The sequence below is a fragment of the Calypte anna genome, chromosome 1 (assembly GCF_003957555.1).
Source record: "Calypte anna isolate BGI_N300 chromosome 1, bCalAnn1_v1.p, whole genome shotgun sequence".
Classification (NCBI taxonomy): Eukaryota; Metazoa; Chordata; class Aves; order Apodiformes; family Trochilidae; genus Calypte; species Calypte anna.
Window position 1 is genome coordinate 107,298,046 of NC_044244.1, and position 25,679 is coordinate 107,323,724.

Here is a 25,679-nt window from a genome sequence, read left to right on the forward strand (position 1 = left end):
CAAGCAGTAAAAGGTCTTAAGAAAGCAAGAATAGTGTGCTCTTTCCAAGGGTTTGGAGCTCCTGTTTGTTTGTGCCAGAGACACAGGGCTTAAATTAGGTTTCTTCCGGCACAGATGTGCTAGGAGGGGGAGAAGGAGGCAGGAAACTCAGCCTCTCCAGTGTATTTATTTAGACCAGACATCATCTACCCTCTGGACATGATTTGGAGAGCTAGGTGAGGACAAAGAGCAGCGGCAGCAGAATTAATGTTCACAGGCAGTGGGGCTGCACAGCCCAGAGCATCTGACTCTCAGAGGCAGCCCCACTGCCCAGCTGCAACAGAGGTGACCTCGATGGTGACCACCAGCTTGGCACCAGCCTCTGGAGAGGATAGATGCCTTTGGAGGAGCTGGGGTCCCGACTGTCGCAGTGATTGTGCACTCTGCTCAGCCCAGAGAAGTTCAACACCCTCTCCAGTGTGGCATAAGGACACCAAACTGGGACGGTGTGGGACCAGCTAGCTGTTGAAGTCATCACCAAAGTGTGCCCCTCCCATGGCTGTGTGTCAGAAGAGGGCTGCGGGGAGGGAGCGGGTCCTGCCGCGCAGCACATCTGGGCCCCGGCAAATGCACTGGCAATGGCACCAGCCTGGACCCCTGGCTGGGAAGGGATTACTCTCTAATCGAGCACAGACAACGCTTCTGCACATTAATAGCACTCCAGCAGCAAGTGCTGACACCATTATTAGTGTGCATAATTCTCCCCAGCGTGGTTGTTGCCATTCATTTAGTTTTATTTTCTCTCGTGACTGACTCCTTAAATACTTTTAACGAGGTTCATATGTGATACGGCCCGGGTGGGGAGGATTCAAGATTCAGCTTGGTTACTCATCTTGATGTTGTGGAGTGGCACAACATTTAAACAGGGGGTAGCTAGTGTCTTAAAATTCATGTATGCCAGAGCACGAGGCTAAGATATACACACTCAATAAAACTAACTTTGATTAGCAGGGAAGGAAATGCCTACTTCTGTGCCATTGATTTTTTTTTATACAAAGAGTGTGTGAGTCAAAACAATGTTGGCTTCCAGCTGGCAGTAAGCATCGTGCCTCAGATTTTGGGTAGAAAAAGCCTGGCTGCAGAGGACCCTTTTGGCCATCTTGCTGAGAGGCAGCCACAATGCATTCATAGAAAGAAGGAGGAAAAAAATGTAGGAAGAGAAGGAAAAACCTAAAGAGAGGAAAAATCTACAGGCATAGCTTTGTAGTAACAGAGTTTATTTGCTCTGCTACCTTGTAAGTACAGGCAAGCTCTGTACAGAAGTCTGCTCCAGCCCATGGACAAACTCCTTCAGGGCACCATATCCGGAGTGAGAAACTGGAAAGCCAGCCTAGGCTTATCACAGCTCATATCAGGGAGATGGGAAAAAACAGGACAGGTCCAAATGCCTCAGTGGTTGTATCATGGGCATGTAGACTCCTTTCTCATCCTGCATCCAGCACTGTCCCTGGCACATGGAGAAGGAGCTGGTAGCAAATGACGTGTGAAGTCTCGAGACCAGAGGCCTCAACATGAGGAGAAACTTTACTGTGAGGGTGAGGGAGCACTGGCACAGGCTGCCCAGGGAGGTTGTGGAGTCTCCTTCTCTGAAGACTTTCAAAACCTGCCTGGATGCATTTCTGTGTGATCCTGCTTTGGCAGGGGGGTTGGACTAGATGATCCCCAGGGGTCCCTTCCAACCCCCAACATTCTATTATTCTCCAATTCTATCATTGTGCCCAAGGGTGCAAGAGGTGGGCTCTGCTCTCCTGGGTGGGAAAAATGCCATTCTTCTAGTGGAAGAAGTGGGAGAAATATGGAAGTGTCCTCTGTGTGCAGCTGGTGCTGCTCTGGCCCCTGACAGGGCCAGTGCTGGGAGACACTGGGTGTGGGGAGATGAACTGCAACCAGGTCACCCCATGAGAAGGGGTTGCGGCTGCTCAGCCAAACCCACCAGATGTCAGAAATCACAGGCATTTAAAAAAATAAAAGAAAAACAAATATAAAAACCTGTAAAATCCTGTTATTACTTTTAGGAAAATCACAAGTAAGGCAGAATCGAGGCAGTGAAAACAAGAGTGCTGAGGCAATGACAGATGATGTCTTTGTACTGGGAATAATCTGCAGTATGCTGCAAGCTTCTGTCCATGTTTTCAGCTAGTGTTTAGGAGGGAGGCAAATTATTCCTACAGAATTAACATTTTCTGATGTGCAGCACCTACAACAGGTAAAGCAGGCTCAATGGCAGAGGTCAGACAGCCTTTGTGCTATCTCCCCACTACAGCAAAGCGACCTTGCCCACTGCTCCTGCCCTTCTTGGGGCTTTGAACTTCAATCAGTGCCAGACTGGCAAATTTTGTTTAGTCCGGTCTGGCTGTCCTGCAGCCTCCCTGCTGAGGGAGGGCCAGGCCAGGCACAGTCAGGTCTTTGTTCAGTGAACCACCGCCTAAAGATTGAATTAAATCCCGTTTAGTCTGCTCTGAGGCCTCAGCCCGTGGCCCTGCTGGTTCCGACGGCAGCCATGTGTGGGCTGGCGTGTCAGATGGCAGCCCCTGTGACCTAGTGGGGTGGTTTTGTTGCCCTCAAAGTTGTCTTGCTGTGGGCTCCAAAAGGAAAGAGCAAAAGACAGCAAAGAAAAAAAAAACAAAAACAGAAAACAACCCCCCAAACAAACTTCTGTGGAACCATGGGAATAGGGGAGCTGCAGAGAAAGGGGAGTGAGAAGAAGCTGGAGGAGAAAGTTGCCATGGTTTAGCTGATGGGTTTTGAGGTTATCCTCCCAGAAATGAGCACACTGAGCACCCCTGCTCTCAGATGTCCCACTGCCACCCTGCACAACATGATGCTGCCCAGACGACAGCCCCATTCAGGAATTCCTCTCCATGTTTCACTGGGGAGTTGTGAATGCTGTTCTTTGTCAGGCTGACAAGCTGGAAGGCACTGATTTGATGTCGTAAGAATGGGCTCTGGATACAGGTCAATGTAAATATTCTTTTCTGGATGTGAGGGCTCAGGTTAGGAGCTGACACCTTCCAATAAATACCAAGTCCTGACTTCCAGCCTGGCAGGTGCATCACCAGCTGATGACTGATGGGTGGGGGATTGCCTTTGGAAACTCCCATACTGGAGAAGGTAATCCCCACTCCTTTTCTTTGAAAGAGGTGAAACTAAAAGGAGCTGGAGACTCAGTGCAGCTGAGAATGTGTTGCTTTAGCAGAAAGCTGAAAATTTCTGCTGAACCCTCCCAATGAAAAAAATCAAAATAATCAAAATGAAAGCAAAGCAAGGACTGCTTGCACTCTAACAGGAACTGCTACCACTGCTCCTCTTTGCTTATAAACCCACGACTTATTGCCAGAATTTTATTCTAGATTTAATCTTTACACCACATTTTGGATTTTTCCTTTCCAGTTTGTTTAGGTCTTGCTGGGCTCAAATCTGTATCAGAGCCTGTAGAAGAGTCTCTTGCAAGAGCCCATCCCTATCTGAAGACCTTCCTTCTGAGTAATTTCTTGCTGCCTTCAAAACTGTCGCTGGTTGCCACAAGGTATTTCTGCTTGACTTAGACTACACTGCATTTTCAGTGCTAGCTAAGAGGAAAAAACAAAACAAAACATAAAAGCAGTCTTTAGGAGACTTTTCCACTGTGGGTTTCTTAGAGAATGAATAAGTAGCACTCTAGTTGAGGCATTTCATTTCAGAAACCAGAAGTTAGTGTGGAGCTCCAGTGAGATCCATGACCAATACCTGCTTAAAATTAATGAGCTCAGTGTCAGGCTTGCAAAGGAACACTTATTAAAGACAATGTCAGGGAATAACTGAAATGTGACTTATGTCTGATTCTTGAACAGACTCTGTGAACTGCAGTTCAGTGGCTCCTGAAAGCAGCACAGCAAGATGCTGGATGGGAGATCCACCTTCAGACATGGGAAGGAGGAATTGTCTTCAGGGAGTACTGGGGCAACTTTCTGGTGCTGTACTAAGACCAGATTGCAGTCTAACTGGCATATAATGTTATGGAAAGGAACTGAGAATAAAAAAGAAACAACCACTTAATGGAAGGCTTAGGACTTAATGTAATAATTTAATAATAAGAAAGTATGACTCTACATTAGCACAGCCATTCTGTTTTTGTTCTCCAAACCTAGGTCAGCCTATGAGGTTCCTGCTCTAGTGCCTGGATGTGGAAAGCAAAGTTTTTGGACAATAAATGACAGCCTCACAAGGAACACAGTGTGCAGTACATGTGCAGGCACTTGAACAAAAATGCAAATACAACTCTACAGCCTCCAGCTATTCCGGTCTGAAATAATTGCCAGCAAATAACTCCATTTAGTGAACACAAAAAAGATGCTGCTGCTGCTAAAGAAATTCTCTTAACAAGTTGTTTGCAAAAATCACTTGCTTTTTGACGTAACTGAGTAGAATATCTACACAACCCATTTGCAGACAGACCCTGATCTTCTGCCCCTACCTGGGGCAGTCCAGACACAAACCTGCTCCAGCCCAAAAGGATTTGAGAGGTATCTGCAGCCCCTTGGTGGGACATGTAGCCCCAAGCCCAGTTAACTTGGACCTCTGACTCTCCTGGCTAGAGCTGACTTGAGCCAGCTGAGAGCAGGGAAAAGCCAACACAGGGCTGTGTGACAGGTCTGAGCAGGGCACTGCAACCCTGCGGTGCAGACTTTTGCTCCCTGAAGAGCTTGGGAGCAACCTTTTGTTGAGGGTAAATGTGAAAATGACAGTCAGTTCCTTTGGGGTTGAAATAAAGAGGATCCCAAGCCAACAGAGCAAGGACTGTGGAGGACAGAGCAATAGCATGGTGCTGCAAAGAAAAAAAACCCACAAGAGCTTTCAGCACCGGTCGAGCAGAGGGAGGCTTGGAGCCACCATCAAAGAAACCATGGCCTGTTTGATTCTTGCTGTGTTCAGGGAAACAGGGCTTCACCGAGTGTTTGTAAACAAACAGGATTACAGCAAACAAATATCTGGCTCCAACACCAGCAGCTACTCCCAGCAGAAACCTCCTCAAGGCTCCTGACTGTGATCCTTCCCACTCAGTTTAGAAAGAAGGAACAGCATTGGCATCTTTGCATTGCCAACACCAGCTCAATAGTGCTCAGGAAGAGTGATCCTCCAAAAGTGAAGAACCATCAAGGCCCTTCTTGAAAGAGTAGCAACAGAGCTGCCTACACATCACCCCTCTTATCTACAACCAAAACCTCTCACACCATCTTCTCCCAGTCTGTAAAGCTGCGCTAAAACTCTGAACAGAGATGACTGGAAGGGAGCCTGTTTCCCAACCATGAAACTCAGTATCTCCATCCCACTCATGCCACTGTCCCTACACACAGCTTTGCTCATGGCAAGACTGGCCAAAGAGACAAACTCATTTATAATTCAGGACATCCAACAGCTGTCAGAGACAGGAATCCTCCACTGAAAGCCTTCTCTTGCCAGCATTTAATTCAGGAAGAAGCCAGTCTGAGCGTTTCACCTCTCTCTACTTCTAGGATATCAGTATAAGGACAGAGGTAGCAGCTGAAGAAGAAAGATTTTGCTCATAAAGGCATAACAAAACCCTTCATCTTGACCTGGAAAGCAAGTGGAACTTCAGCCAAAAGCCTGCTCTTATGTAGCTGGGTAAAAGCTGGGTAAATTCTACTACTTCCCTTTAAAAAAGAAGAGTGCATCCTAAAGCTTTTAAATAATTTTTAGAAGTGTCAAGAAAGCTTTATTTGCTCTCTTAAATAATTTTTTTTAATAAATATGAAGAAAATTCAAAACATCTCAAGCCTAAAGTAATTCCTTAACACAGACTGTTTTGGGTATGAAACCCATAAGCTTTACAAAATTTGCCCTGTTCTACTTACTGAGATGGGCTGATCAAGGAAATCCAGATGACTCAGACTTCTTCCTCCCCTTCAAGAGAAATGGGTGGCCACAAAAAATCTTCTGTTTTCTATGAACAGGCACAATTGATTGGTCAATCTCCCTGGTAGCCAGTAGGCTATTTATATAAATATATATATACACACACACTGAAGTCACCCTGCTAATGAGCTTGCATTCATGAAAATGCATTTTGAGTCTGGTTTATGAGATCATAATGCAAAGCACAAGGGTAAGTTGGAAAGCACCAAAAAATTGTACAGAACTACACCATTCTCTTTATAAACTTGTGCCATTGGCTTGCTTTAAACACCTTTTAGAATTTTAGGAACTTTAATGTAATTGAAAATTTGACCTCACAGTGCATATGCTATTTGAGATTAACCACGTCTCGTGGATACTCTCAGTGGACATCAGGACAAAGTAGCTTGCTTCACTCTGAAAATCCAGTGTAAATTCATTCCTTAGTTAATTCTCTGATATTTCCTCTGCAAACAGAACTTGGCTTGTGGGGAGAGGAACATAAAGCTATTACAGAGTAAGAGACTGAATAAAACAACTCGGCAGTTTCTAGGCCATCACTGCTATCTCATACCTATGTTACTGGTGAATATATGGTATTTTCAGACTGTACTTTTGTAGTAAATGGCTGGCTCCTCAAATAAATACCATAATCATCTCAACATGCAAATACAGATTTTTTTTTTTTAGTTTATGCTTTATCTTTTCGTATTACAATGTCAGAGTTAAAAGAACAGCCACCAGCCAACTACAGAAATTGTTTAAAAAAATTCTGGGGAAAATGCAGTTTCCAGAGTGGTGTGATTAATTGCTGTAGCCCATCACACTTAATTGTATAGATATGGCTAATTGGCTAGACATTTTTATAGTGTGCTGATTTATTGATGGCAAATCCATTTCTATTTTCACTATGGTTTCCTAAAACTGTAATCTTAAAAATGACAATGCCTGTTTATGAGAATTCAGCTAACACTACTTTTTAACTGGTTATATAGTTATATAGTTATAACTGCTAGAAATGCTGACATTCTATAAATCATTCTAAACTTCCTTTGACCTAAAAAATCCTATGATTCCCCCCATGCAATGAAAGTTTTGTTGTGTTCTGTAACATTTAAAAATCAGACAGTGCAGAGAAGTAGCTTTCTAACTGTGTGGACAAGCTTATCAGTCTAAGCTGATCTGCAAGTTATTATCATTATTTGCACAACTGTGGATGGGGAGCTCTGGTCAGGGTTCAAGGTGGAGGTGCCACATCCTTCCACACAAGTTGTTCTGGAGGCAGATGTCCAGCCCTCTGAGGCTGGAAATGCTGGGGAGCTCACAAGCAATCACAGCCTCATGACAGCTCCAGCCTAGTTTTGGAGGCCCAATAATTATATTCATCTCAGATGAGCATTTTGGCAAAGATGGGTGACAACATGCTGACAGGTCACTTGTCATCTATCATGGATGCTCCTGTTGATGGCAGTTGTTTTATGAAAGTAGGGGAAAAACATCTCCAAACAAGATGCTCTTTAGGACTGTGGACATTGAATGGGACACATTACCAATGTTTGTTGGGTTTTTTGTTTTGTTTTTTTTTTGTAGAACAAACTATCTGAAATGTAACCAAAGCTGAAGGCCGACCTCTATTCTGCAGTTGAGAAGGGCACTAATCCAAAAGATAGCAGCCAGTAGTGAGGGGACAAAAGTCAGAAAGCCAAGCAGGAGACAGAGATAGGTTTCCTGGAAGCACACTTACAGAAACTGGCAAGTTTTCACTGCCCAGCTATACTCCTCGGGGTTTAGCACGCCAGCTCTGTCTCCTTGGAATGGCTTCTCTCTGTAGTAGTGGAAGTGAGTCAATTATGAAGTGATTGAGATAATTAAGTACTTTCCTAGAACTAAGGAGGAACTGTCAGCCTGTGGAATCCCATGAATTTCACCTGCAGGGCAGAAGAGGTAGATAAGATTACAGAGAAAGAAGGTGGACTGATCTTCAAGGCTTTAGCATCCTTGCCAAAGTTTCCTTTTTTTTAAAGCCAGGAGAAATCACTGGTAAAAATCCTTATGATCATCCCATTCAAATGCTGTTTTCCTCCATTTCATAGTTTTCCAAGTTCAAAGAACAGTTACATGTATAACATCATAGAGAAGACCATAGGCTTAATTCAAATTTAGTTAAGACTCCTGTGATCCTCATGGGACAGGGCTCTCTCTCCAAGAGAGCAAGATGGTAGCCCAGGAATGACAGACCATGGAAATTAAATGGTCAGCAATCCTAATCTATGGGTCTCAGGTTCCTCAGTCATGTTGTTTTAGAGTAATTTGTCTGGGTGCAAAGTTCAGGGTGGGATACATCTCTCCTAATTTTAGCTTTGTGTTGTCTAAATCAGTCTAAACTATGCTCCCTTTATAGTCACTGGAGGTTAGAAAGACACTGCCAGAGGGTGATTCAACCTCCTTATCTTAGAGACTTATCTTAGGATGGGAACCATCCCTATATGGAGGTGCCTTTCACCCTTCCCTTCCCCCCAATAACTAGAGAAGAGAGAACAGACCAATATGAGCTAGTTAGGTGAGATGAGCCTCATCCCATACATTTTGTTCCTTGAAAAGTCTCCCTGAGCAGCAGTCACCTTTTCCTGTGAGTTTTTTGGAACCTGCAGTTTTGTCGTGCAGATCCAGAGTGCAACTTCCAGACATGCAGGACCGACATAAATCTGAAATAGTTAATATCATATCATACATGGAAGGTTTTTTTCAACAGCTGTACAAACTAACCTAACAACACAAGTGTAATGACTAGGAAACATTTGCTTTCTCACCTTCTTTTCCTAAGACTTAACTACATTATGGTGATTATGGCTACCAGTAAAACAGATAACCTCTTGACCAGTAGACAGTGTAATAAATTCCCCTAAAACTTCCAAAGCAACTGCACAAAGCTTTAGATATGAACCCACCACTAGAGTTGAAAGGAACTTGATGGCTGATGGTCCACACACTTCTTTGGAAATGTGTCTTAATTATTTTTCCAGTCTGCAAAAGCACTTACTGCACCCAAGTTTAATATTAAAAAGAGAGAAACATCAATGGGCTGAGGTGTAACCTAGGTCATGCACAGAATGCCAAAATGGCAGTGAGATAGATATCTAATTCAGGGAATATATATGCATATATCCCATTTTAGACCTTCTGGAACAGTGAGACAGCTGGTAGTGAAATCACTGGTACACATGCAAGTGAGTCAGAGAGGAGAAAGAGTAATGGGAGACTCCCACAAGTGGGAAACTCAGTGGATCTAGACAAAACTATGCCAAATCAATTTACAATTTCACATAGTTAAGCCATGATTTGTACTTTGATGATGAGTGAACATGAAGGGAAAGAGCTGCCTGTAAGATATGACTCATCCATTTCTTTTTCTTGAAAAAAGAAGTGAAAAAAATCCCACCCGGTGAAAAAGTGCTGCTGCATGACATCACTGATTGTAGGAATATATATGAAAACATTTCTAGTAAGTTCCAGGGCCATGGCTCTGCCATTAGCTGCACCCAAAGCAGCACAGCCAGCTTTGTAGGGGAACTGATGGATGTTGAACTCCAAGAACATCCTATCTATGGGACATGGAAATCATGGGTGGCCTAAGTTGTTATGTTAACATACCTTGGAAGAAATAAAATTCTCTTTTTTTTTTTTTCATATGTGTGGAAAGAATGTCCTAAAGTGTTCAGGAAATCCTCCCTAGCTTTGCTTTGGACAATGTTTCTGCCCTAAATAATCTGAGAGCCTTGGAAAATTTCATTGCAAAGGGAAAAGCGTATCTTCCTCCTGAAAGCACAAGCAGTGTTTCAGAGTAACTGCAAAGCTAGAAGAGATGTCCTGCACTGAAACAGAGGAACTGATAAATTCATCTTGAAATACCATAAGTGGCTGAACTTACCTAAACATTTAGGGAGAGCTTTGTAAATAAAACCAAAATTAAAAAAAAAAGGTGCCAGCAAGTTCAGCTGGGCCATTTCACACTGTTGCTAGTTTTCAGTTCAGGGCTTTCTGAACTGGGGCTTTCTGCCAGATCCTATTGCTGGAGTCAGGCATGGATGTTATGGCCAGTTACATACCAGACAGCCACTACAGCCACCTGTGTAAAAACCAGCTTTTGGGCAGGAGTTGGAGACCTGCTGCCTGGATGAGGAATCCCATGGGCTGTCCCCACCTCTTGCTCGGTGGTCTCCTCTCCCCCAACACTGAGGTGCCCACATCCTTTGCTGATGCTGCACAGCAGAGGGCAGGAGGTGACCATACACAGCCCTAAGGCTGGGGCTGCTGCCCATTTGGTACCCTCTGGGTTTAGCATGGATCTGAATATCTTAGTTGGGATACTAGGAAAAAGTTTCTTCACTGAAAGGGTTGTGAGGCACTGGAATAGGATGTCCAGGGCAGTGGTGGAGTCACCATCCCTGAAGGTGTTTAAATGTGCTGTAGATGTGGTGCTTAGGGATACCATTTAGTAGCAGACTCGGCAGTCCAAGGTTAAGGGGTAGACTTGGTGATCCTAAAGATCTTTTCCAACCAAAACAATTCTATGATTTTATGAAAGAGAAGCAGGCTGCACTTCCCTGCACCTTTACCTCCTGCATCCTCATACCACTTTGTAAAAACCAGATCCACAGCTGACTGAGGATGCAGAAGAGACCCAGGTCAGTGGCTCTGTCCACTGCTACAGCAGCAACTATAAGGCCTATTGGGAACAAATTCCTCTACTGGCTTCTATCGCTGAAGCTTCTCATCTTGAGTGAAAGCTGCCAGCAGGTCACTCTTATAGTGCTGGGTTGGGCTAGACACATTGCACCCAGGCATATGCTTACACAGAGTGCCCCAAACTCTTCTGCATGATGTCAGCAGCATGACCTTGTAATTTTTTTCTCCATACCAAAGGTCTGGACTATGATTTTCAGCATCTGCAGGAAGTGATCTCTTGAAAACGGAGGAAACATGGGTTCTGGTTTATATACAGTCATTTTCCACCCCCCATCCTCATGGTGGTGGCCTTGTTTTTCTACAGGGTTTTATGCTGTCAGACTGCATGTTAATAAGATCTTTTTAGCAGGTATGATTTCAACTGGAAACTAAAATTAATTTTATGACAGGTCCACATCCATGTATATAGTCCATTCTTCTCTAAATGTGTTCTCCCTGGCCAAAGAGTGGTGTACTGTATTCAAGGAAGTAAAATGAAACCCCTTACAGTATGGTTGGGATTTCTATTTCCAGGCACAAAACCAAGGCAAGCCATACTTGACACTTGATATTCTGACACTGTAGGTACTCAAAGAGATGTGTGTATAATCAGACCAGACCTACTGGTCTGGTCTGGATAATCACTGTGAACTAAAAAGGAGGTGGGTATGGGGTGGTGGTGAAAGGGTAAGAGACAGGTCAGAAAGTTCCATGGGCCAGGTATCAGCAAGGTACAATGTGGTGTAACAGGCAGCTACTGTCTGGTACACTCTGGCTGAGGAGGTCCACAGTTATCCTTACTTGGGAAACACCTGGAAGACTTCATGTTTCCCTGGTACTATGGGACACACACCGGGGCATGAGGCAGAGCAAAGGACAATGTTTCAGGCACTGCTTTCAAGCATCTTCCATTGACTAAATTCTTACTACACTCTCAGTGAGGATGCATGGGACATACCTCAAATAAGAATGAGGAGGTGGGTTACTTCTGTATCAGAGACACTGTCTCCACCACTCTCCCTTTGGAGTGTAATTATGGTGACCAGCAAACAACTATAGTCAAGAGAAATGACCAAATCTGCTTTAGAAAACAGAGTTAAGTTGGAGGTGTAAGACAGCTCTAGTGCTAGTGCTGAGTTCTAGTGGGCTGTTTTTTTTTTGTTTGTTTGTTTTTTTTTTTTTTTTTTTTGTTTTGTTTTGTTTTTTTTAATTGATTTTTTTTAATTAAAAATGGAGCCTCTGGGTTTATTCTGGCATTTTTCTCCTTCTTATCTTAAATATTTTTCACCAGCTGGCTTGGAAGCTCCCATGTTAGTAAGAATGTTTGTGGTGTTGGCATAGGCTGCAGTAAGAAATCATCAACAATGGCACCAAAGCATTAATATAAAGCAGCATTTTTGTGGTTGTGTGAATTTATTGCTAGTGAAGGGTGACTCACTGATATCTGTGGAGACTAATATCCTCAGTTAATCCATAAAAGAGAGAAAGCAAATAATTCTCCTGCTCACCATTCCCCACGATGCTTCTCCTTTCACAAGGAGCAGCTTCAGTGGTAGGAGGAGATGCTACTCTGCAGAAGATGCAGGCAGTCCAGTCTCTGATGGGACTGCCAGCAAACAAATTCACAATTAGGGTATGAAGCAACCCCCTGAGGAGCTCATTGATCTTGATCAGAATTCATGGCACTTGGTTGTTCCCCAAACTTTTGCTGGTTTGTGCTCAGCTGTCTTACACCATCCACACTGGCTCTGTGATGGCTTCTCCTCCTCATCCACTGTGGCTCTTTAGTTTATTTGGGAATGGCTGCTGGACAGACAAGTAGCAATCACCTTCTGTCAGCCTTCTGTCTGTTGTTGAAAAGCCTCTAGGAGAGTGAGCCAGACTGACAAACAGTGATGTTCTGCTAGGTTATATTGCTACATACACAAGTAAACTTGAGGGGGCTTGCATGTTTGCAGAGGCAGCTAATTCCTACAGCCTGTCAGGGAATAAAATCTGTAGTTTTAAGTGTACTGTGGGCTTATGGTAAAGCACTCATCTGCTGGGCTTCCCTGGATGCAAACCCACTATTATTTTCATCTATCTCTCATTTCTGCACATCACCAGAACTTTCCTTTCGCCCTTTTCATGTAAAGAGGCAGGCTCACAGAGGCAGGATCTGTACCTTTGAAGTGACTCTCACAGGACATTACAAATCTCTCTGGAAATCTGCCACAAACTCCAGTTTATTTTTGAAGGTTTTACTTTTTGTCTTAAGAGGAACAGCTTGTCTGCAGTCCTGGAAACACCATTAGGGGTCTGTGTGACTCAATTTATGACTCAGGAAACTGCTTATTCTGTCTTTCAAAGCACCACATTTTCAGTTCCAGACTTCAGTCAAATTGAAGTCAGATCAAACTGATTTTTTCCCCCTCTCTGAGTAATTCAATTAGTCTGCACATCTGAGAAAAAAAGAAAAAAAGGAAGAAAATAAAATAAACCCTCTCCTTTTACAATAAATACCCACTGAATTACATACTGGACATTGAGAAAACATGGTTCTTTATCCCAGGACTCACTTCTAAAAAAGCAGTTCTTCACACTGCTTGTCAGGTACCTGTGGACATTTTAGGGGTGCATGTGTCCACAAATATGTTGTGCAGCTGTGTCCTTACATCATGCTCAGAATTCCTGCCTTGACACTGGCAACATCTCCTGGAATTAAGCTACCGCAGAACCTCAGCACTTCTATCTGTGTAAATCCTTCCCTATACCAGACTAGACAACACAGTGAACTTGCTTTGGTACAAGAAACATGTCATTTGAACAGCCTCTAGTTCATAAAGCAGCTTGAAAAACATGGTTTTGTTTTATCAGGTTACTTTCCCTCTCCTCAACACACATTCTCCCTTCAACACAGCTGAAATAGTTGAACACAACTTTGTAGCTTTCGTATTTCTGTTTCTACCTAAGAAAATTTCCACAATGGTGAGATCTTGAAACAGAATAATCTGAAGATGCCCAGAGTTAAAACCCTGATTTTACTACCTGTTACAGATTGGGCTTTGCACTGAGACTCTCACTGGCTACCAGGATGACCTCTTTTCTCTTGTGGGCACAAGGGCAGAACGGTTTTCATGCTCTGTGCCCTCCTTGGTCTACTTCCATGCTCTTGCAAAATGAAAAAAAAAGTTAGAAAAACAAAAGCTCATTTGTTCACCTAGTGATTTAGGAGGATTCCAGAAAACCCCTATCAATTCTAGGATTTAATCTCCTTCAGCTCTCCTCTACTTCCCTCTGCATGGGGCTGCTGCTTCCATGCCAGGGCTGCCATGAGCACTGGGAAATTAGGTCTCAGAGCCTAACTTAATACTGGAGTAGGAGGCTGTAGGTTAGCTTCTTGCTATGTAATAGCAATATGCAAATGTAATAAATGTACACAAATTCTAAAATCTAATGTATGAAATTAAATTACCTACTCATTGTTGAAAAGCTTGTGCTACCTCTAAGAAGCAAAGCCATTGATTGAGGTCATGTCCATTCAATACTAATAACACCTTTACACCACACCAATACTCTTTCAGAATAAACAGTATTTGAAGAAAACCTACTTTAAAACTACTGTTTCTAGAACCACCTCTGAGATTTCCCCCTCCCTCTTTTAGTTCATATAGCTTTTTTTATTTTTTTTTTTTTTTTAAACCAGAAATCTGCAAAGTACAGAAACAAAGACAAACCCTTTCCTTTCCCCTCCCTCAGGTTAAAATATTTTAGAAACCTGTATAAGTGACCTAAATTAACTTTTTTATGTTACTAAAGCAGAGTGTGCACTTTAGGGAGCTGATTAGGTGATGTGATTGGGAGGACAGAGGACAGAGTCATGCTGTGATTGAAACAGTGGGAATAAGAAACTTCTTCACGGTAGGAAGGCAATTAAAAACGGAGGTCAATGCACACCACAGGTCTGAAGTTACTTCCTTTTGCCTGACTAAAGGAAAAGAAACTGTTGGAAGGAGAGGAAATAAGACTGTGGTAGGGAAAGCCCTGGCTTTGCTCCATATTGCTTTCTTATGAGATGATGCTGGAGAGGGTAACAGAGGGGTTTGGCTTTCGCTGGCTCTCCAACACTCGGTCACAGCCCTCAGTAGCTGGGAGCAGCCCAGGACCTATCATCACACCCAAGTCATGCACCTGTGTTACAAGAAGCAGTCACACTTTCCATCGCTGAGGGGTTCCGACGCAAGTCCTGCCAGCTCTTCTGGCTGCTCCCCCCAGCTCCAACAACATTGCCTTTGTCTGGAATAGGCATTACGGGATGAAACCAAGGGGAAAGAAATTAAGCTGAATAAGAGGAAAATTTGCTACCATATAACCTATTTAGACTGCAAACTTGTCTCCCAAGGGAAGTGGTAGGAAGCACCATAGCTTGAGTCATTTAAAACTACACAGGAAAAAACGATCAAGGCATCAGAGTAGGAAACTATCCTGAGCTGGCAGCTGGGGAGCTTGGATCACTGCAGATGATGCTAGTGCTGAGTTTCCAAGTGGCTATGAAAACATGACGAAGCCAAGAGGAAAACATCCACTCTGGGGCTTTTAAAAACAGAGCAACTGAAGCCTCTTGATAATTCCCCATGATTTGGGGTTTTTCCTTTTTTCTTTTTTTCTTTTTCTTTTTTTCTGGCTAGCCTTGCATATGCAGACTGCTGCCTACACCTCAGCTGCTTATTGGAAAACCAAACAAAAACACAAGTTTGAAATAGTGAGCTGTACGTTTAAGTTTTGACAGGGCAGAAGTCATTCAGCCACTGAGTCAGGGTTTGCAAAAAGTATTTTCCTCGTCTTTTACATGAGTTTGTAGCCTTCACCTCCACAGGAGAGACCCTGTATCTCCCCCTGCTCTGATGCTCTTTTAGGAAGCAGTACCTGGGTCTTGGTAATGCTTTGTGTCACTGAAAATATGAGGGAAGATTTGGGATCCAATCAAAAGTTTCATCCCAGACCAAGCACTTTTTTTTCTACCCTATTGGCAAGAAGTAATTATGATATTAAACTAAATATAAAATACATGGAGTTTGGTTATACTTTGAGTTAACCTGAAATGGAAAAAAAAAAAAAGGAGAGTCAGACTTGACCACTGACGCTGTTTTTTTAGAGATCCCTCCCCATGCAGCTTGGCTTTAATTCTCTGCTTTGCATGAACTTCCCCTGTGACTTTGCACAAGATGGTTATTCCCTCTGCCTCACTTCCCCTCCAGCAAGATAGGAGGTGGTGGGTCCCCACTTGCCACTTTTTGTCTGTCTGTCATGCTCAGGGCTATCTGCACTGTGAGAGAAGGTCTGCCTTAATGCCCTTTTAAACACTTTCAAGTTCCATAGGGGACAGTCCCTTAAGCTCACCAGTCCCCATCTCCAAAGCAGCTGGGGAAAAGGAGTGAATGCCCTTACACAGAATTAAATGGATCATTGGCTGATTCTCAACCTGCTCCAGGACCCACCTCCACCATGTCTCTGCTACAGCTCCTTGCCCACAGACCCAGCTGCCATAAGCCACCAGTGCTTTGTTACAGCCTTTGTAATCCCTACTCCTCCAGGACTCCACCTTTTCCTGAGTATCCCCTCGGAGACCCAGCAGACTCGTTCCACCTATCCCAGTATCTGTTCTTGACAAAGTAATAACATAATTAGTGTATACTCTAAATAGCAAGTGAGCACACGCTGTTAAACCAAATGAACAGGCTCTAGTGATTGTGGCATGATAATTAATGGTTTTAAACAGGACAGGCTTAGAGGGCAAGATGAAATTTCACTGTCGTAGGACATCAAACAGACATGTACATAAAAAGAGACACTGGTCCAAAAAAATATAAATCTCATGATGGTAATGGAGAGGCAGATGTATGGCTCTCAGAGGGAAAGTTGTTCATGTGTGCATTGAATAACAGGCAATTACCAGCAGTTTTACTGTTTGCCCTAAAGAATGTAGAAGAGCAGCAAGTGGAAACTGGATCTACAAGACGAAAAGCACTATGGCATCTTTAGCTCTATGCCAGTTGGGCTGGACCAGGCTCCAATCTGTTTCTACAGTTAAGTTTGTTGTGGAAAGTCAAAGAAAGCTTTTCTAATCTACCTCCATGCTTGTACAGTTGACCTAGCACAGACCCATTTTGGTAGGTCAGAAACTCAAGGGAGAAACACCAAGGCTGAGGTACCAGTGAGGAAGCATCTGCACATCCCTGCTGACAGAACTGCTGTCCCTGGCAGGACTTGTCCCCATGCTAGGGAGCAACATGCCCTAGACTGGCCAGGTGAAAGCATGTGAGCATTTTTCAGATGGACCTTTCCACCTCTTCTGGTGAGTCCCAGACTGACATGGCTTTGTTACCCAACAGCCCATGGGAAAAAAAAAATCCAAACATCCTTTGGCCTCAAGCCCTGAAATGTGAAGTTATTTGCCATATCTGGCAGCTGCGCTGTCTACCCTAGAGGAAGACCAAGGTATGAAAGCCATGATTATTCATGTTGAAGCATTGGCCTGTGAAATAAATGTAAAGTGTGTTTACTATGAAATACTACAACAAATAAAATATTTAAAGAAACGGATTTCTCAGCCAAGTGATTTTGTTGCTCCCTTTGGAATTTACTGTACTAACTTTTGAAGTTCAGGTTAATATTTATATTTAAGCTATGAGCAGCAATCATTCCCTACTTCAGTTTTTTTAAATTTTCTACAGAATATGGTGCTATTAGGCTGACCCTATCCCTGGCCAGAGTTATCACTATTTTTAAAGGTACCAGGTGCCCAGCCATAGGAATTACAGACTGAAGTGGTGCCTCTACTAAAAGCTCCATGGAGAACATGCAGAGGGATTCACTTCCTTCTAACCTAAGGCAAACTATTTTCATTGGCATGTTTTAGAAATCTTCCCCCGAAAATTCACCCCCATCTCTTTTTTACAATCAATAGATTAGAGATTTTACTTTAAAAAAAAACAAACCTTCAAGTGGTTTAAATTGGGTGTATCCTCTCACTGAAGAACACGCTGATTTTTAGGGGATTACAAAGGGACAAAAATAGAGAAATGCTTCACAAAACATCTAAAATATGTTGAAACAGAACATCTGCATATGCTCAACACTAGCATAAAAAAAAACAATTTCTATCTTAAAGTTTTACTTTCCTCTTAGTTTTTTTCCTCTCCCTGTTAAGTGCAAGATAATTGAATGAATACTTAATTCTTTTTTTTTTTTTTTTTTTTTTTTTTTTTTTTTTTTTTTTTTTTTTTTAATAAGCATTCTACCAGTTTGCTAAACTGCCTTGATTTTGATGAGTTACAGATTGATTTAAGCAAACATGCATTTCTGTCTCTGGCATCGTAGCTTTCTAAACTTCAGTGTAATATCTGAGGTAAAAAAGAAGAAAAGGAAAGCAAGCAACTTTCAATCATTTAATTCAGTGTTTGTGTAAGAAAGGAATAAAGTGAAAGAAAAACAGTTAGTTAGACTTACACAAAAAATTAATAAACACTCCCCCAAGCCTGACTTGTCATTTCTGTTTTAAAAAGAATGCTTCATTACAGACATACAATGAAAAAAATTAGCAGATATATTCAGTATATTTTTGGCATTATATTTTCACAGAAGACAACCACTTGCATGTTTATTGAAGTTGGATAGTCTTTAAGATCCTTAAAACACCCATTTCTTATGCAGCTACCATTCCTAGACATTTATTTTCCAAAAAGGAATCTTTTCTACTAAAAAAATGGATTAATTTTTTCATTGTCCTATATACAAATTCATTATATATTCACATCTCCAAAGAGAACACATTCATCCAGGCCCTCTTGAATTTATTGGAGGAATAAAAGCGCAAGTATCTAAAGAAAAATTATGGAAGACTTACAGAGCTGAAGAATCCTACCTACTCTTTAATCTACCCATGTAAATCTTGATCATCACCTATCATAGGGGTCTATATTTTTCACACAATGCATAATTTAAGTTAGAGTCAGCTAAAGTCAAAAGTTTTGAAAGCAAATATTCAAGTGTAGGGCAGGAAAAACTCCTGTTCAACTTTGGGAAAGCATATAATGCTTTCTATGTTTCTTACATGCTTTCTGTAAGTACCTGTGCATATCCTTTTTCTTGAAAAAGACAGAGGACCAGATGGATTTTTGGCTGGATCTGGTGTTGTTATGCTTACACAACATGAGACTCTTGCTTTTTTAATCAGAGACTGCACAAAGCACTACCAACCCTGTTATATCTGCAATTGTGGCTAAAATCTGACACATCCAGAGATACACTTGTTTCAAGCTGGGATCTGACAAGAATAATAAGAGGTTTTTCTCATAAAATCACCTTCTGCTCTCCTTTAGCACTGCTTCTACCAGTGGGTGGGCTCCTGTGTGGGCAGATGGCAGCACTTTGTCCTTCTGGACCTGAGACCCCCCCTTCCCATACTTGGATTCTGAAAGGATGTGGAACAAGTCTGGTACATAAGCCCCATTAAAAGTAAGTGGAAGATGGACTCCTAATCATAGAATCATAAAATTATAGAATTGGCTGGGTTGGAAGGGACCTCAGAGATCATCAAGTCCAACCCTTGATCCACTACCGCTGCAGTTACCAGACCATGGCACTGAGTGCCACATCCAGTCTCTTTTTAAATACCTCCAGGGATGGAGAATCCACTACTTCCCTGGGCAGCCCATTCCAATGCCTGATCACCCTCTCGGTAAAGAAATTCTTTCTAATGTCCAACCTAAACCTCCCCCGGCACAACTTAAGACCATGCCCTCTTGTCTTGCTGAGAGTTGCCTGGGAGAAGAGACCAACCCCCCCCTGGCTACACCCTCCTTTCAGGGAGTTGTAGAGAGTGATGAGGTCTCCCCTGTGCCTCCTCTTCTCCAGACTGAACACTCCCAGCTCCCTCAGCCTCTCTTCACAGGATCTGTGCTCAAGTCCTTTCACCAGCCTAGTTGCCCTCCTTTGGACCTGCTCCAGGACCTCAATATCCTTCCTAAACTGAGGGGCCCAGAGCTGGACACAGTATTCCAGGTAATGTAAAGTTGTGCCTCTAGTTAGATCAAATACTGGATTTGATCTTCAGGATTGCACCATAACCTCCTACCACATTCAGCTGTAGCTTGTTTCCAAAGGAAAGACAAACATTACACAGTGAGTAAATACTAACTAACATTTGAAACCTCCTGCATAAAACCCAAGGGTAGCCATTCTTCTCAGCTCCCTTATAAAGCATCTCCCCTTCTTTAGCACTTGTACATACAGTTTACACCACCACAACCACCCCCACCCCAGCTTTTAAATATACTATACTGAAAGCCAGAAAAGTGATCTGGACACTTTTTCCTCCAGAAGCCTAATGATACTAGCAAGCAGCTGGCCTGTAACACGAGCCCGGCATCCCACACTCTCTTTTGTATGTGCCCTCCCAGCTAAAGAGTGGGTTATTGGATGTCCTTTGGCAGGTGCTACTGGATTAAGGGGGCCGTGCACAAATTCTGAATTGGGGCTTTTTAGCACTACTTAAGTAAACACCATCGACTGTGTAATGTTCCTTAACTTCCACCAGGGATTTGGGATTCTGTAGTAGAAAGAGGTTGTTTTGTGTACATATTTCATTTAAACAGATTAATAACAATTTGGTTTGAGTGTAATTGGGAATAACATACTCTCATTCTGAACACTCTCTGTGATGCTGTATAGTCAGTTCAACCTTGAAGACTGAGCAAAAACATCCCCAAACTTGAGCCAGCACAATAGTTGCTTTTGACAGGAGTTATCCCAACCCATGTTCAGATGGGTGCCACAGCAAGGGCAAGGACACAGCTTTATTTCTGCTGCCCTGTGCCTTGGAAAATAAACTCAGAGCTCTAGCTAATCTCTTTGCAGAATATAGGATGAAAGGTTTTGGTACTGGCTAGGAAGCCATGATTTATAGTAGAATAATAGTAAATATTCTCCTAACAGTATAAAAATGCAAACCCCACAGCTTGGGGTCTCAGATTTTAAAGCTCATTGAGTAATACATTCACAGAAAGACCAAGCTATCCATGCAGCGGCAGAGCTGCAGTGGGAGGAAATTTGTGAGGGACCCATCTCCTTGCTGTAAGGAGCACATGAACTTGCTTCACACTTCAAAGAAGAAAAAGCCCAGAGGGGAATTTTTGTGTTGGAAATACCAAGGGGAAAGGTGTGCCCTGACTCCTTTCGTGTCCCAAGATGTCCTTATTCATCTGCTTCTCCTCTCCTTTCCTCTTCACCTTTTCATTTCTATTTCCCCTCTTCTGCTGATAATCCCTTCCCCTTAAATCTGGACTCCTTTTTCCTCCTCTCCCTAGTGGTTCCTCCTCACCCTTACAAAACCCTCTCTGATTCTCTCTGTGCTTTTCCTTCATGGCCTTCTCTGCTGCATCTACCCTACATGGGAACTCATCCAGAGGAGAAGGTTTGCCCAAACCCCCTTGTCTAGACACTACCACTCTTTTTTATAGCTCTGATTTCACAGCTTGCTTTATTTCTGCTCTGAATACAGAATTGAAGAGCTGGATTCAAAAATTTGACCTGAAGAGTCAGGGGCAAATTCATAAGGAGAGGAGTCATGTCAGTATTGCTGATCTTTCAGAAATTTCTACAGTGTGAGCTTTACAGCTATTTGTTGTTCTTATGGCAAGCATATTGTTTGCATTAGGGAGGAATTATTTTGTACCAGTAAGACAAGAGAGCTAATTCAGAGTAGTGGGAAAACCATTTCACAGAGGTCAGAGATACTTTTTGTTTGTTTTAAACTAGGAATAACAGCATGTCATTTTACAACTATCTGTCTTCACATCTTTTATACCTTTTTTTACCATCTAGAAACATTTGACCCTCCTCTGCATTGCTTCTCTTTGGAGTGAAGGGACATGAAAAGAACTCACAACAGCATCTCCTGAACAAAATGAAGCACCTGCACTTGAGGCAAATAAGGCTGCTCCCTGGCAGCTTCCTCTTCCACAACAAAAGCAACTTTCATCTACTCCAGCACTGCCATCGTATCAACACACCCATGCTCCCCACCCCTGCTCCTAGCCCTCCATAAGGCATATGCAGACAGCAGCAGTGATTGCTCCAAAGTCCCTTTGGCAGAGCAGCCATGGGCACAAGCAGGCTGTACAACACTGTGTGTTTCCTGCTTTGCTCACTAGCAAGCTTAGCAGGGGCTGACTCATGGTTATTCATAAAAGTCAGGCACTTGCATTTCAGGGACTTTTTAAAATATATGCTTTAGCACTGCATAAAAAGCTCCCAAATACCCAGAGGCATCCACCAAGTGCACAATAAGCACCTTTTGCCCTGTGGTTTCTAGGAAGCGGTCCATCCGGGCCACCAGCACCAACCACATAACACATCTAGAGTAAAAGCAAAGCATCTTTGCAAAGCAGGTAAGGTCAGTGTGAGCAGTTTTCTCTCTACCCTCTTGTTGCACTGAGAGCTGACGAGGATGCAATCCAGGTTTGATCCCTTAGTCGATGCCTTAATGTACCATGGGTTTGCTGTGCCTATTGGGCAGCTCAGCTCAAAATTTGTCCAGCCACTGAATCCCCTCAAGCAAGATTCTTCCTGGCTCTTCTCTCACCCACAGCCAGCTCCTAAAACAACAAACAGGTGTGTGAACTGCCTTATCTCCTTTAAAGACACGTCAGGTATCAGCAGAGCTTTCTGGGTTATACACTTGCTGCTTCTGCTTCATCTGACTGATACACAAAGGGTTTGGACTTTCAGGTTTGCCAGCACTGGTACAGCCTTTGTGGCACCTGAAGCAAAAATTTTAAGAAAAGACTTCAATAATCTTAACAAAAGAGGCCTGGTCCTTACTAGAATGGCTGATTTACAAGAGATGACTATAGCAACTGCCAAATACTCTTCATCGTAAAACATTATCTTTCAGGGATGGCTTTGCATCTAGAAAACCAGGAATACCAACAAATAGTATAGGAAGAATTAATCTCAATTTAAAGGGATGGTCTGCAAGGGCTGCAAAGGCTTTGGCACAGTCTCCAGCAGCAGCTGATACCTCTTGGGTTTTAATGAAATCCCCCATGGAATGGATCTGTCAGGCCAGCCATTAAGACATGCTGTTTTTTTGTATGGCTTTCTGTTAAGAAAATAGAATATTTTGAGTCAGCAACACATTGCAGAGGTGTTTGATATTGACTCTTTTCATTTAGCTAGTTTTGTAAGGGAAACAGACAAATTTTTGACAGTAGCTCAAGTTAAAAAATAATGGCTTTTGTGGTCATATCAGTGGAAAACCTTTATCAGGAGAAATCCATTTGTATTGCAAATTAGAGAAGGCACCACCATAAAGTCTGTTTTAAAACCTACTGATAGAAGTTCACGGTTCACACCTAGGCAACATCTCTGCTGAGGGGCAAAAATGTAAAACAGAAGCAGTAAATTTTTCCCTACATCTTAAAGTAGAAACTCTGATCCAAGCTTGCCAATTTGAAATACTGAAGCTGAACCTACCTGTTGGAGTATGAGGGTTTATGCTGAATCAGGAGAGGCAGAGCTTTGCAGAGACCTCTGAGTAAGGAGGCTGGAGGCACAGCCCCTGCAGGAGACTGAATATACAGGGTTAAACCTGTTAATCCTTTTAGGATTATATTTTTATATGAAACAACACTGCAATCTGAACTGCACACCTCAGCCAAAACAAAGGATGAGTATCTCATGCCTACCACAGGTTTTTGTTGAACTTCAATGTTTTAAGATTTGTCATACTTCTTTCCAGTCCTAGTGCTGTTCCTGCATTTTAATAAAGAAGAAGACTAAAAAAGTTAAATAAAAAACCCAGTGAAGGCCCACCCAAAAGAGCAGACACAAGCTTTTCCCCACACACAACCAGCAGTCAAACCTTCCGCACCACGCTCCTCTTTCCCAGCATGGCTGCTAATTTGGGGAGCTGAAGGGCAGCACGGCTGCACTTCTCTGTAAAATGCAAACAGGACATGTTGGAAATAAAGCAGAATAAATGTGAAATGCTGTTGGAAAAAAATGAGGTCAGCTAGCCCTATCTGTGGCCCAGCAGGGTACCCCATTTACCTCCAGCCTGCCTATCATCAGCAACCAAGGAATGGTTGTGGTGGCATTAGTGGTATACGTGGCTTTTGGCTTCCCACAAGAGAAAACCTAATACTTTTTGCAGCTTCACTTTCTATGAACTCAGTGGGGAAAATGCCATTGCATTCTCACTTCTGGTAACTGCAAGATGAAATCAAAGCTAATCACAGCACCATAAGCCAAAGCTGCTGTCTATGGTTGTCTTCTAAGGAACATCCTCTTCCACTGATAGAAGGGAAAGAGTAAATAAAAGCAAAGGAAACCGATGCTGACAACAGATGAAGGAATCAACAGGGTCCCTCAGAGACCTGTGCAGAGAGTTACCAAGTGCCAGTTTGTAGCACCCAGGAAGGACAGCTCTGCTCTGCAGCCTCTAGGCTTGGGAGGACTCTTTTTACACTCTCTTGGGAGGGCCACGATTCACACGTGCACCTGGCAGATTCATAACCAAAAGCTATGAATGTTGGATTACCCCAGCATTGGCAGAGGAATGGGCAGAAACACTGGCACTGCCTGTTAGATGTGCAGCACCCAGCACACTGCACTCTTCTGCTCCCCTTGCAGACATGGCACCAGCAGCATGGCCGTGTACCTCTGCTGCTCCCTTGACAGAACACAGGCAGGATGCTGAGAAACTGGCTGGGACAGGGATGCTGTCTTTCATCTGATCTTATGCACCACCCAGCTCAGGAAGATTAGCACAAGCTATTCTCAGTTCAGACCAAACTGCTTATTACCTACTCTGATTTTGAAAGGATAGCTGCAAAATGAAAGGAGGGGGTGAAGGGAAAAGTTATGTAAAATGGAGCATTTTGGGCTGTGTTTGGGTTGGACAGTGATGGTTCTTCCTGGACAGAAGCCTCCTGTGAGTACTCTGTTCCCTGTCTTAGCTTGTCTCACACCTTTCCCTCTCACCTCCCATCCCTGTCTCCTCCTTGCACAGATGCAATTTCCCTTGTAGTGCTGGAGCAGGTGCTCCAAACATCTGCCTCCATCCCTGTCCACCAGCAGATCCACACACAGGACTAACTGCCCACAACAGAGGGGTCACAGCACCTCATCTTTTCCAGGGCAGATCCCTTTTGGGGCTTCACACAGAGGAGCACTGGTTAGCTTTGTTTTTTTGTGTTTGTCACAGTCCCTTGGTGCAGAATGAGTGTGTAGCTAGCAGGGTCAAGGAATAGGGTTATGAGGACAGAGCTTGCCCTTGAATGAATCACAAGTCCATGGACAGCATGGTCAGCACAGACTGCAAACACTTAGAGGGTGTAAAGCTCAGAAGAGGTATTATTTAGGGTGTAAAGTAAACAAAATATAATGCACATACACATAGTGTATGGACATACCCAGACATACACACTCGTGTATGTGTATATATATATATATATCTACGTTGTATACTGCAAACACACATTCATAAACTATAATAGTCTACAGTAACTAGGCGACTTAGATGAAAAGAAGAGAAACTTGCTGAATGGTAAGGAAAAATCCCTAACCATAAATTCTCCCAGTAAATGACCTAGGGGAAGGGATGGAAAGAATCCTTATTACTATGGCATTCAAAATTCATCAGAGCAAGTACCAGGCAACCCTTAAACTCTACCTTGCAAAAGTCTTGTCTGGGTAACCTGAAAGTTTTTCTACTCTTTATCTTTGAGGGGACAAAGCAGGCTTCAGCAGAAGTAACCCACACACCAAAAGGGTAACATTCCGTGCCAGCAAAAATAAAACACTACCACAACTTGAAAAGCAACTGTGTCTCTATTAAGCAATGCCACAGCCCTGGTTGTTGGCTGGCTAGAGCACAGGGGCCCAGTGGGACCCTGGTCACTGTGGGATTCTCCACCACCTTGAGGTGGTAAGGGGGATGAGAGCCAGCTTGGTTTTCACCTCCTAACTCCATATTCAAA

The 25,679-nt window shown here is 43.1% G+C and overlaps 1 protein-coding gene and 1 long non-coding RNA gene across 3 annotated transcripts in view; both read right to left on the minus strand.

Moving 5' to 3' along the window:
- RUNX1 (RUNX family transcription factor 1) overlaps positions 1–25,679 on the minus strand; it is a 171,234-nt gene that overhangs the window by 127,146 nt on the left and 18,409 nt on the right. The gene's annotated exons all lie outside the window — the stretch shown is intronic.
- Positions 1,854–7,739, minus strand: LOC115600424. Its single transcript, XR_003988947.1, has 3 exons — positions 7,676–7,739; positions 5,888–5,980; positions 1,854–1,866 (listed from the first exon to the last, which is right to left on the minus strand). It is a non-coding gene; the product is annotated as an uncharacterized LOC115600424 (long non-coding RNA).